This window comes from Pteropus medius, unplaced genomic scaffold, assembly GCF_902729225.1.
Source record: "Pteropus medius unplaced genomic scaffold, Ma_sr-lr_union100, whole genome shotgun sequence".
NCBI classification, from domain to species: Eukaryota; Metazoa; Chordata; class Mammalia; order Chiroptera; family Pteropodidae; genus Pteropus; species Pteropus medius.
The window spans coordinates 10,309,734-10,323,494 of NW_024354499.1; the positions used below are offsets into that span (position 1 = coordinate 10,309,734).

Below are 13,761 nucleotides of genomic sequence, written 5' to 3' on the forward strand. Positions count from 1 at the left end.
TGGTCTAGAAACGGGAAGCAGAAAACTAGAGCTCCAGGCTTCTATTCAAAATGACAAATGCAGGCTCTAAAAAGGATGGCCCTGGTGTTTATGGAGGCTGCAAATTAAATGCAACCTGCCCAGTTTTGATCCGATGCCCACTCTTATTGCAATGTACTGACGCTTCCCAGAAAGTTACCCTGTGGGCCTCCAGAGATATTTTGTGATCCTGCCCTGCCTGAATACCGAGCTTGGTATAATGTAGAATGTGTGTGTTACCAAATAGTTGAATTATTAATTCATGATAATTGAAAAAGTCACTAGAGGTAACTGACTTATCTTTGAGTGCTTCTAATTACAGAGGTGACATATTGCCACTTCTTCCCACCCCTCTTTTTTTCTCTTTTAAATGCATAATTTTGAAAACCATAAATCACTCTGTCTTTTTGGTCGATATGAACCTAACAGGCCAAATTACTATGCTATGCTTACTCATTTTAAAGAAAAATAATTTGTTTTCTTCTTATAAATAAATTTTAAGTTTCTCAAGTAAATTAGATTTCAAAAGATCTATTAAACTTCGGTTTTAGTCGTTAGACTAAAAGATATTAAATTTGGGAATAAGAAAAATAAGGAAAATATCTATTTTTCTCCTTGAAGCACATCATAGTTATGTATAATTTTTTTTCATTTTCCCTTTAAGTCACTTTTCAGTATAATCATATTTAGAATGTTTTTATTTTAGGGCCTCGCATTGTTCAGCTCCTTAATGCTAACAGTCTAGAATTAATTTTCAGACCTCTTTTTTGTTTTGTTTTGTTTTTAGATACATAAAGTATTTTTCTGTCTTGTGTTGTTTTACATAGCTTAAGAAGCATTGAATCTTTCCCACATTTTTAAATAAAATTGGACTCCAAAATCATAATGGGAAATATAACTCATTTGGGTAGCACTTCTACTTTTCCTCTATAAAGGTTACTGCAAGGTAATTGGTAATTCAGCTGTTTCCTCATGCCTCATTTGTAATTCCTATCATCATTTTATTAGTTGGATTCTTTTGTTCTCAGTGTTTATTCACTAAGAGTACATATTTTTTTAAAAACATTACCAGAGCAATTTCAGTCTTTTCCCTTTCAATGAAAAAAAAAATCACATTCTAGTATTTCTTTTCATTCTCTATTTACTTATTGTGACCTCTAATTCCTTACACATATTACGGTTTCTGTATTTTGTTTGATTTTGCCTTCTTCTTGATATTTGACATTTCCAGTTTTCGCCAATAATCTTCTCAGGCATATGAAATCAAATCGTAGTTCATTCATTCCTGAAAGCGTTTGGCTTCTTCTCAAGTTTCAGCTCTACAATAAAGTCCCTGAAGTCATTTTCATGATTAGGCTTTCCAGTTTGGTCCTGTGCTTGCTAGTTCTGTGATGCACTCCCAAATTCAGTCTCATTTATCACTCTTGGCGCATTTCTAAAATGGACTGCCACTTCGCCTGTGGCCACATTCAGTATGCAACAAAGTGTGAAAGGAAACACTCAAACACCACCTAGGGAACTTGAGAGTGTGCCATAGCTATTATCTGAAACAATACTTGATTACTCCCCTATGGTGAATGTTCTGACTTGTATCTAGGCCTCTCTGATTTTAATAAAGCATTTATTAAGTCACATGGCAAATTTGTCACATTAACAATTTGCCACTATACTTTTTCCTTAACTTCACCTAAGGAAGTTATCTCTATGGCGGCCAATATGCTTTCTCTCATAAATATTTCTCCTTTTTCATTAACATCGTCTTTTTTTCTCTTCCATGATCTTGGCAGTTTTCTGGTATGCAGTTTCTGGCCATTATCTTTATATAGATAGTTCAGTCACTAGTCATATCATGTTTCATTTTGCTAGAAGAGACCTTGAGCGAGACCGAGCATGGGTGCTTTGTTTTCATATGCGTCCAAACAAAAGCAGGCCCGTCCAAGGCTGATTTCATTTCAGCATTCAGTCACAGTATATGCGTTCCTGAATTCAATGAATATTAAATGGGATGAGCATTTGTTGAAGGCTTCTTGTGCCCCGCACAAGGCCTCGAGGTGGTTATTTTTCAGCAGAGCCAGTATCAGCTGTGGGAGTGTCAACAAGGATATCCGGCCAATTCTTCAGAAACCATTGTTTTTTTACTGTCCTTTTAAATTTTAAATCTTATTTTGTCTTCTATTGCTCCTGATTATAATTAGAACAGAATATAACTGTAATGCTTTTTTGCTTCTTTTGTTCTCAGGAAATGAAACTAATTTAAATGTAAGCCAACATTAAGCTCTTAGGAAAGGCAATTTTGTAAACATACTATGTATAAATTAGAAAGCTCACCAAACACAAACCATTAATGAAGAATCTAGGATATGTGATTTACCTGGATTCTCTTCTGGCATCAAATTTTGAAAATTTACTCAAAAGCTTGATATGTAGAACCAATTCCATGGATCTCAATAGATTTTTAATGCTGTACCTGCAAATAGAGCTACCTTAAAAAGATACACTGGCCTGAGGCCAAATAGTGAAGCAGAAAAAGTTTGTCTTCCAGTGTCGTTGCCCTCAGTTCCCTTTGGGACCGAGCCCCAGGAACTCAATGCCTTTTTTCTTTTCCATAACTGCACAAGAATGCCTACCTTTGTCAGACTCTTTGCCTAATCAAAAGCAATGCTCTCAGCACTCCTCTCTCTTTTCAGAGAGACTGAATTTTAGTGAAAATTGTCAGTTAAGAACTCATTCCAGTAATTGTTGCTTCTTCCAGACAATACATTCTTCACGAAACAGTGGGATTGTAGCCATCCCAGAGGACCGATGAGGAAAATCTTTCCATTTATTACGTTTTGATTTCTTAGTCTTCATTGCATGGTGCTCAGAAAACCAGTGTTCTCAAATCGATGCACACTGTTTCATATTTTTATTGCCAAGTATGAACCAATAAAACAATACAAATAGATATTCTTGGAAGAGATCTATTTCTCTTTCTGACTTCTATCAATTAGCAGTCTTGCCATAAAGAATCGTTTGATTTCCTCTTGCCATATGTATGTCCATTCATAAATAATTTATGTTATTACTTGGAATTTCTTTAATATTTACATTAGTAGCATTATCCTGGAAATATCATTTACTGAGTTGCATTTTTCTAACTTAACTAAACGAACCTAGTTTATTTTTTTGTAATTACTTTATTTTCCATTGGGTACACAAATTAACTATTTTATCATCGTTGGGCATTTGGAGTGTTTCCAATATGTAACAATTTATACTCCTCCTAGTATTATACAGGATTTCCTGTTTCCAACATCCTTGATTAATTTTATCAGTTTTTTTCCCAATCTTATGAGTACAAAATCATATCTTACTATTACTTTAATTTCTATTTCCTCGATTGTCAGGCTTTTTGTATATTTATCAGCCATTTGGACTTGCTATCTTTCATTTTCTTTGCCTGCTTTTCCATTGGGTTGTTTGTTCTTCATCTAAAATAGCTAGACTTATATTTTGAATACTCAAACTTTGTATTTCATGTATTTTTTTGTAAATATTTACTCCTGGGCTGTAACTAATATTTTTAAGTTGTTCATGCTTATTTTTTATATTAAGCTTTTAAAAATAATAATGTAATTAATTTTATTGATCTTCGTTGAGTGTTTTGATTGTCCCATTTAAGAAATTAATTCCTATCTCAGTATTGTAAATATGTATTCTTGAATATTTTTCAAAATGTCTAAAAGTTTTGCTTTTACGCTTGTCTTTATCTTTGATTTTTATTTTGTGAATTAAGATCTAGTTTTATTATTTTCCCTAGTTATAGTCAATAGCACCATTTGAACAGTTTATCCATCTTCCATTTGTCTTATGTATTATTTGCATATTATAAATTGGGCGTTGCAAGGCATTTCATCCTATTCTGTCAGTCTCTGCTGGCACACTACTTTGACTTAATTACTATAGCTTATTAATAAATATTGATATCAGGCAGGGCAAGACCTCATCCCTTTTTTGTTGTTCTTCAAAATCATCTCGTATATTCTTTTTGGCCTTTGTTCCTCAATCTGAATTTTAGTATCATCTTCTTAATTTCTCTACGTGAGAACTTTATTGGGAGTTTGATTATGGTTATGTTAAATTTATAGATCAATTTGCAAAGAATTTTTATCTTTAAATATTGAGTCTTAATTATCATTAGGATATATTTCTTCATTTCATCATGTTTTGTTTTATGTATTTTGATAGTTGTATAATTTTCTCCATGTAAGTCATTATCATTTTGTTAGTTTCATTCCCGGAGATTTATAATTTTTCTGTTTTATTTTTAAATGGCTATTATGATCAAGAATTTTATATTGTTTATTTGTATTTTAAACATTTTTAATGCCTCAGGGACATCATCATAAATATGAGCTATCATGATGTACTTGTTTGGTTGCGTATCTAAAAAATAGCTAATATAGTTCTGGTAGTTACTTTGGAATTTGTTTTCCTGGGACAGTGACTGACAGGAATTAACTTTTAGATCTTTTTTTTTTTCTTCATTTAGATGGGCTGTGAGTAGAATACATTGGGTGTATTATATTTCCTGGACAGTGATGCAAATGCTGGAGAAACTCTCCTTTCTAAGTTATATTTCTTATCTTTAGAAAATCGTCACTTGGTCACATTACAATCATCTACCTTGACTTGACACTCTTTTCAATATTATTTGTCATTTACATTTTCCCAATGGACTCAGGGAAAACTTTGATTAAGTATTTATCAGGCCTTAGGGTTTTTGGACACAGACATACATTAAGTTTTGTTAACACTATCATTAACACCTAGAATAGTGCCTGACATATAATGGATTCTCAGTAAGAATATCATTCAACAAATATTAGTGGTGTTATCAGTGAAATATTAAAGATGAGTTACAAACATTAAATTAGGCCATGTTCTGTTTATAAAGAACTTTGTACTGTTTGACATTTCCTGGAATTCTAAACAAAATAACAGTAACAATTCTATCTTTTAAGTTATTTGTTTAAAAGTCTTACATACTAAATCCATTGATGGATTTGTTTGTTTTAAAATCAGATTTCAAATATAATTTTATGTTTGGAAAAGCAATAAAATTTGTAGATAGAATCAATCGGTGAACATAGGCAGGAAAATTACCAAACATTTCACTCATTTTTAAATCTTCTTTGGGGTGGCTACCAGAGTTGCTGGCTATAGTGAGCTACTGGATATTTGATATCCCCCTAGCTTGGCTTGCTCATATGGACAACTAAGATTTTACTAGCTTTCTGGCAATGTATTTGCCGATCTATGCTGCCAAGCTTCTTTGTGTCCCAGGGAAAATGAGGTGATTACAGGTGAGACCTAAAGGATACATGATACCTTCCATGCTACAGAACTGCCTCTTTTCATCTTCGACTCTCATCTTGACTCACATAGTGCAATGTCTGCTGCTCACTGCCCCAGCATCATTTTTAATTGCTGCCATTGCAGATCTCCAGTTTTTTTGTTTCTTCTGCCTTCTGCCACTTCTGGCTCACTTCCCAGCCTTACACGAAAGGGATGACTTTCACAGACAGTTCCTGTCAATCAGAGCATGGCAGCCATTCAAAGCCCGTTGGGTTTAATCTTCGGAGCATCCAATCCTCTTGGCAATATGTCTCTTTTACTTGGCACTTAGGGAGGCTGATTTTCCCTCCTTAAATTGGTTACATTGTAGCCCAGCTTACTTTTGGGTCAGCAGTCATTAATGAAACTTGAGATTCTGGTAGGCTGGTACCTGGATGACTAAATTTTATTGTGAGTATTAATTTTAATGACTTCTGCTCAAACTCTTGTGTGTCATCTTGGTGGCTGAGTAATTTTTCAGTGATCTAACAACCAAAACTTAGCTACAGAATATATTAAAAAGTTTATAAAATGCAGTATTTCTCACAGAGGGAGGACACATGTCTCCTTTTTTCAGTTTCCTGGGACTGCTGTAATAAGGTAAAGTACCACAAACTGGGCGTCTTCAATCAACAGAAATTTAGTCACTCACAGTTCTGGAGGCTAGACGTACAAAATTAAGTTGTTGTCAAGGCTATGGGCCCTCTGAAACCTGGAGGGGAGAATCCTTCCTTGTTCCTTCATAGCTTTCTGGTGGTTCGCTGGCAATATTTGGTGCTCCTTGACTTGCAGCTTCTGTACTTCAGTTTCTCCCGCTGTCCTCATATGGCGTTCTCCTCTTGGGTATGTATACCTGGTCTCTCCTTCTCATAAGGACACCAGTCAAATTGGATCCATGTACACCCTAATTCGATATGACCTCATCCTAAGTTGGTTGCATCTACACAGTCTCCCATTCTAAATAAAGTTGTAATACTGGGTACTGAGGTTAAGACTTTAACATATCTTTGGGAGGGGGACACAATTCAACACATAACACCCTTTACCAATGATGAACTTGATGGCATAGGGATATAGGTTGGAGATGCATTTCGTAATTTTATTTTAAGTATATCTGGAGGTATATTAGGGGAAGACTTTCTTTCTCCTCTCCTAACCTATTCATTATCTTCTTACCTCTCCAGTCCTCAAACATTCATCCTTCATAATTTATTATTAGAAAATGGAAAGATGTGTTTTAAAAAACAGTATTTGAAAATGCAGTTTTAGTCTATGGGAAAGTAACCAAGCTCTTCCAAAATATTTATGCTTTATTATTCAGACTTTGTAATTTCCATAGGTGGATGATTTTATTTTTAGAGAGTTGCCAAGTTTAAACAAAAAAGAATAATGTGATGCAAGATGTTATTCTGTTTGTGCTTAGGGCAGAGTGTGAATATTTATTATGATAATACTGGACCAAGTCCATCTGTATTTATTGGTCCTTTCTCTGCTATCCAGAATAAAATGAAAAAAAAAAAAAAAAAGGATTCTATTTAATAAAGTTATATTCAGTAAATAAAAATGTTTTTAAAAGACTAGATGTAAAAAATGCATTAAATATTAGAAAAGTATAGTCATTGATCTCAGTTTAATATTTCATTGAGGATTTGAAAGACTGAGTATTATTTGGAATAACAAGAATTATGTAACCCAGTTTTCTACAGCTAAGGGAAATGCAAAAACAGCTTAGCTCAATGAAGCTTATATAGACCATCAAAAAAAAAAAATAGACGGGGGGTGGTGATGGTTAGAGAAAGCAGAGTAGGAGTTTGGAGGCAGAAAGAAGAGTGTCATGCTTTGGTAAAAGCTAGAAGGTTTTGCATGCCAAAGTATACTATAAACTAAAGCCCTAAGAGGCTGTCTGAATAACAGAGAAGGAGGTGTAATTGGTAGAATTCTTTAAAACTATATATTAGAGTTCTTGATTTAATGTAAGAACATACTCTGATTAATGATCATTATAGGCCTTGATTCTCATGATCTGACTAAGCTGACAATTTTTTTGCTGTTGAGCATGGGATGGATAGAAAGAGAATAAGCCTAGAAACTGGAATACTGACTGGGCACTTTTGTTAGGTCTTGAGTAGTATGGCTAAAAGTTTTCATTAGGATAATGGCTTTAGAAGTGGCGAGGACTGTGTAAAATACTGATATGACATCAGCAGCATGGTGGCATGAGGGCATCTCCAGGTCTCTCCCCTTGAAGTTATGACAAGCTGGAGAGCTGTGATTCAATAAAGGATTCCCTGTTCAACACATAAACACCTCTGAAGGACCAGCACATTGAGACATCTGAAGGTGGGCACATTGGGGCATTTAGTGGAGATGAGAAGTGGGGGAAGAATGGAGAAGAAAGCCACGGATGCAGTCTGGTGCTCGTTGGGGTCCTAGCAGATGTAATAGCAGGGAAAGGTTAGGATACAACCACCACTGGGCAAACTTCTCCCAAGAAGACATACAAGTGGCCAAGAGGCATATGGAAAGATGCTCAACTTCACTAGCTTTTAGGAAAATGCAAATCAAAACTACAATGAGATATCACCTCACACCTGTTAGAATGCCTGTCATCAACAGGACAAGTAATTATAAGTGTTGGAGAGGTTATGGGAACACAGGAACCCTCATACACTGCTGGTGGGAATGTAAATTGGTATAACCACTATGAAAACATTATGGAGGTTTCTCAAAAAATTAAAAATAGAATTGTCATATGACCTAGCAGTCCTCTTCTGAGTACCCCCCAAAATTGAAAACATTTATTTGTAAAGATGTATGCACCCCGATGTTCATCGCAGCATTATTTATTGTGGCCAAGACATGGAAACAATGGAAAGGCCCTTCGATAAGATGATTTTATAAAGAAGGTGTAGTACACATATACAATGGAATATTACTCAGCCATAAGAAAAGGTAAAATACAGCCATTAACAACAACATGGATGGATCTTGAGATTATCATGCTAAGCAAAATGAGTCAGACAGAAAAAGTGAAGAACTATATGATCTCACTCATATGTGGGATATGAAACTGAAAGTAACAAATGAGCAAGACAAACAAACATAGTCTCATGGATATGGACAATAGTTTAGTGGTTACCAGTGGGAAAGTGGGGAGGGAGAGAAGTAGATAAGGATAAATGGGGTCAAATATATCGTGATGGAAGGAAATTTCACTTTGGGTAGTGAACACAATATAATATACAAATGATGTATTACTGAATTGCACACTTGAAACCTATATAATTTTATTAACCAATGTCACCCCAATAAATTCAATTTAAAAGATTAGCTATAATCACTATCATCATCATCATCTTCATTGCTATATTGTGTTTTAGGTTTTTCTACCAATAGACCCTTGGCTTAGAACTTAAAGGTAACTAAGATCACAGAAGAGATCCACACAGAGTAGAACCACTTACCATTAAGGGTAGAAATTGAATATAAACTCCCCTTCATTCAAAACTAGTTCCCATACTTAACCACAATCAGATAGCTCCCAGCAGTGCCCCAGGGCAATTGCTGTTCAGTCACTCCCTCTCCATAATATGTAAGTGATACAAGATTTAAACAACCATGTATATTTGTTTTAAAAATCCATGTTTATGAATCCTTATTATGGTGTCATACAGAGTAGAATACTCACGTTAGCACTATCAGAATAGTCTTTATAGGCAGACCTATATGGGAGGTTAAATTAATACCTTCAATGTGACTTTATTAATTTGTAGCAGGTAATATGTTGACTAAGGGACTGGACACTTACCTTCAGTGGCATGTGCACATAGGGCAATTTTCAAATCATTTATTGTTATTTTTCCACTTTTAGTTTAAAGGAAATAAACGATAAGATGCTCCCCTTTGTTTGGGAGCAGCCTACAAAAGGCAAAAAGACTCTGAGGCTGACAATAAAATCTGAGAATGGGTCTAACTGACCAAAAAGTGTCCAAAAAGTCCGGAAATATAGAGAAAAGAGTATTTTTCTGACTTTTTTTCAGTTTAACCATTTGATTCTCGCTTTAAATTATTCTTTATAAGATATGATGTTGAGGTTGAAGAAGAATATTTGAGCTTATTATTTGAAAATATAACTAGCATACTTTTAAAAATAATTTTGTCCTGTTTTCTGACATTTTGAATACTCTACATTATTATTATTTTTTTCAGAGGTTTTCTTTTTACATATACAAAGAAGAGAAAAGATGAAATAAAATTCACTGACTTTCTTCATTCTTTCATTTCTCTATACTTTCCTCCAATTTCCTGAAACTGGTGTGATAAAATGGGGTTTCTTTCCTTTGGAAATCTTAGAGAAAACTGAATCAGCCCACGGAAAGGGGTCCTAGTTACCTCAAGCCCACTTTTCATTTAAGACTTTATGTTAAGAAGTTAGAGAGACCCCAAAATCTCACCGTTGACGCAGACCTGCTCAATATGGGGCCAAGGCACTATTAATGGTGAAGAGTGTATTTGAGACATTCTCATCTATACTTGTCTTTTATCAGTCTACCGAATAGTTGGGGAGAGGATGGTGGCAGTGTATAGCTGGTTTCTGTCATCTCTCAGAGTCATGACTAAAAGTTACCCATTGGAGGAATAAAAAAGAAAAGAAAATCTTAATCTCTTTTTTATATCTATTGATTGGTAGATAGATATAGATATACAGATGATATAGATAGGTATAGATATATAGATACAAGTGTAGATAAATATAGATATACACGCAAATACTTTTTGGCCGTTCTTAGTGTTATAGCTAAGCACCCCCTACATACTTATGATTCCTAAGTATCTAAAATTCAGCTTCTTAATTTCAGCTGCTTACTCAGTGGACACTTCTCTATACGTGTTCTAGATTGGTAGATTGGTGGTCCCCAACCTTTTTGGCACCAGGGACCAGTGCTTTTCTGAGAATGTAATGCCTGATCATTTGAGGTGGAGCTGACACGATGATGCTAATGCTGGGGAGCGGCTGCAAATACAGACGAAGCTTTGCTCGTTTGCCTGCTGCTCACTTCCTTCTGTGTGGCCCAGTTCCTAACAGGCCACGGACCCGTACTGGTGTGTGGCCCAGGGATTGGAGACCCCTGTTCTGCATGATCCCCTATTAGTGAGTCTTTCAGAAAGATCAGGTTGCACATAAGTAGAGGGCAAGGATCATGGCTTAATCTTGAATATTTAGAACCTAGAAAGTTTCTACCACATAGAAAGTACATAATAAATGAGAAAAATGGTATATGACTCTTAATGTACTTTGCATACATTCACACATTTATAGATATGGTTATACAGGGAAGACAGGACTGTAACTCTCCTATTTCTTACCCCTCAGATTTCCTTCTCCCTTAAGGCTACATGGCATTCTGCTGAAGCATTTTTTTTTTTTTTTCCTTTCAGGGTTGATATTTGTAATAACCTTATTTCCTTTATTTTAAAAATGTAGTTTTGAGTTGGAAAGAGAGAAAGCTATCTGAGATCCATCATGAGCCTAGTGACAAGCTGCTGATCAAAGAAGTGAAAAAAGCATTGATTAGCACACTTTGTCATTTTGTCATTTTGGATTTAAGGTTTTGAATTACCTTAAATCAATTTTGTTCATTGCCTATTGCCACATCCTCCCTCTGAGCAAATATATTTTTGTTAGCTGTGTTTTTTTACAAATGATATACTAATGTTGATTTAGATATGGTCCCTTCTTTGAGCCTTCTTAAAAATAGGAACCAGAATATGGTGACACGGGTGCCTCCTGCCAGTTCAGTGTAGAATACTCATGGTTATAATCACATTTAAGAAACTGCCATTTCTCTGTGATAATGACTAAAAGAATCAATGGCAGTTTAGAAATTAAAGCAGATTATGTCTTTCAAATCTTAGAATCTGATCATTTGGGCTTTTTCACCCTTAAACCAGTAAAGAAAATCAGTTGTCTCCATGCTATATTTTAAAATATAACTTAATTGAGCTGTAATTTTACAGCACCTTTTACCATGTTTATAATCCCAGTTACTCAGAATATTTTTTGTTTTGTTTCTAGCTTTGTAATGTATAGAAGAGTTTTCTATCCTTAACCAACTTTTCTCATTATGAGAATTGTTCCTGTGTTTTCCTTTGGTCAAAGACTACTTTAGAAAAAGTTGACATTCTGTTTTACAGTATAGCAATTTCTTGCATAGTTTATCTGCAGCCTATAAGATGCAAATTATATGATGTGCCTTTTTTACATTGCCTGTTTGCTTTTCTTTGAATTTATATGTTAGCGAATATGAAATCAATGATTCAAGTATTATTTAGTTGTACTAATGACAATTTTGAAATACCTAGGAACTTACAAATGTATTTGTACGTAAGCATAATATCAAGACATCCAAACTACTATAAAAAGGCTTAAATTATATGGACTAACTTGGGGACAGTCAGTTGTGAATTTGTGAAGCTGTATCTAAAAACAGAAGGTTTCTAAAGAAATTAACTATAGTGGTAAATTGTATCAAGTAAAGCTCAGAGTCAACAGGCCCAGCTTCTGGCCTGGCCTGGCCTCTGCCTGTAGCTGGCCATATGACCTTGAACAGGCCATATAAGGTTCTTGATACTTGTCTTCTCCCCTTTGAAACTGAGGAATTGGACTCCACTTTTAATATCTTTCAAATATATGTAGTGATGTAGATCCTGAAATAGATCAGAGTGACTTGTTATCAAGTGTTATCTATTTTACCAGTTGCTTTTGCAACTTGCCAGAAACCAGATTTGTCTCTTCCAAAGCTGATTGGGCAACACCTTTCATACTGACACTTTTAATTTACGTAGAAGATCCTGTAAAAGTAAATAAGTCATCTCGACTTGAATGACTAGTTAGTAGGTATTTACCATTTGGAAACCTGGGAGGAGTTGTTCATTTCTTTTTGTTAGTCATCTTTTTTGTAATCCAGATGTAGCGTTAGTCCTTGGGCAATGGCTGATAAATGTTTTGACATTTCCCTTCTCCTTAAAGGACAGTGAAGAAAAATTCTCTCTAGCTCCACCCTGTTGAAGAGGGGATTAGATATTTATATGTGGTTCAGAAGAGCATATCAAAGACCAAACAGTTGAGGGAAAAAAATTAACAATTAGAACTATCTCAAATCGAAATGGCTTCTTAAGGAGGCTGAGGGTTTCTGTGCTAGAGAGGTCACATGTGGATTTAGGCTGCCCTCCAAGCAAGGTATTATTAAATTCTGGAATTTGGACATTATATCCACACCACCACCTCCTTCCTGTGTATTTTCGTACATCATATCTTAATTAGCAAGAGAAAACCAAGGTGTATGTTGAGCCTGCCTCTTCCATTCAGAATTAGGTGCTAGCGTATTCGATGATCATACTATCTCTGCTGTTCAGTCTGGATGCCAGCTGTGACATTGTTTCCTTCTTCATTACATTAAAAGGCTTTAGAAATCACATTTCAACTATCAAGTATTATATCAGTTTATTGACACTTCAACGGGTGTGGATTTGTGCTCATGGCTGTTGGAGAATAAAGATACTGATCAATATAAACATTGATTGATATGATTATAAATAAGTCAGAAGTATGTTTTTTATAGAGAGACTTGCTTTATATATATAAGGTTATTGAAATTTTGGATTTATACAAAAGATAATTTATTGGGCGCTTATTTGCTTTACAGACTAACTTACAATAGGCTTTCTTTAATTAGATATTTCATACATATACTTACTTCAGAAACACTTATTACAGAATGAAATTTACATGTTCATCATTTTTTCTCTTAGTTTTATAAAAACAAAAGTCATATTGGGTTCTATATTGATCCTCTGTAGGCGTTATTCTCTTAAGCTTAGCATTTCACTGTTTAACATTTCCAGGTTTATGGTACTCCCCTGCATTCGAGCCCAAGATAGTTATCACTTCTTTATGGAATGTGGCTCTTGCTGCATTTAACTGGTCCTTGCAAAGATCTCATTCGTGAAGTATGCCATATTGCAGCTTGATAATTTTTCTGGCTACGACAATGCAAAATTACCTTATACCCTCTCCTCCCAACTCAGGAAAAGGCTACAGCTGAAATAATTAAAATCCATATGCTTAATGATCTGTGCCTTCTGCAAGGTGATGCATTACTGTCCCTAACGATGTTTAATAGCTCATAACATTCAATACACTTAATCATCAGTTACTGACAATTGTAGTACTATCGCATACTGAACATATCTTGATAGGGAGAAAATTGCATTAGGACAGACTCAGTTACTCACCTTGATAAAGAATAGTGGGCCTGACCAAATGAGGATGCAGATGCTTGAGTCACTGAGGCAGGGCTGTAACAG

At 35.0% G+C, this 13,761-nt stretch overlaps 1 protein-coding gene across 2 annotated transcripts in view; it reads left to right on the forward strand.

Annotated features, from left to right (window-relative positions):
* The window catches only part of CTNNA2 (catenin alpha 2), a 990,025-nt gene that overhangs the window by 272,270 nt on the left and 703,994 nt on the right, over positions 1–13,761 (forward strand). The window lies entirely within an intron of this gene.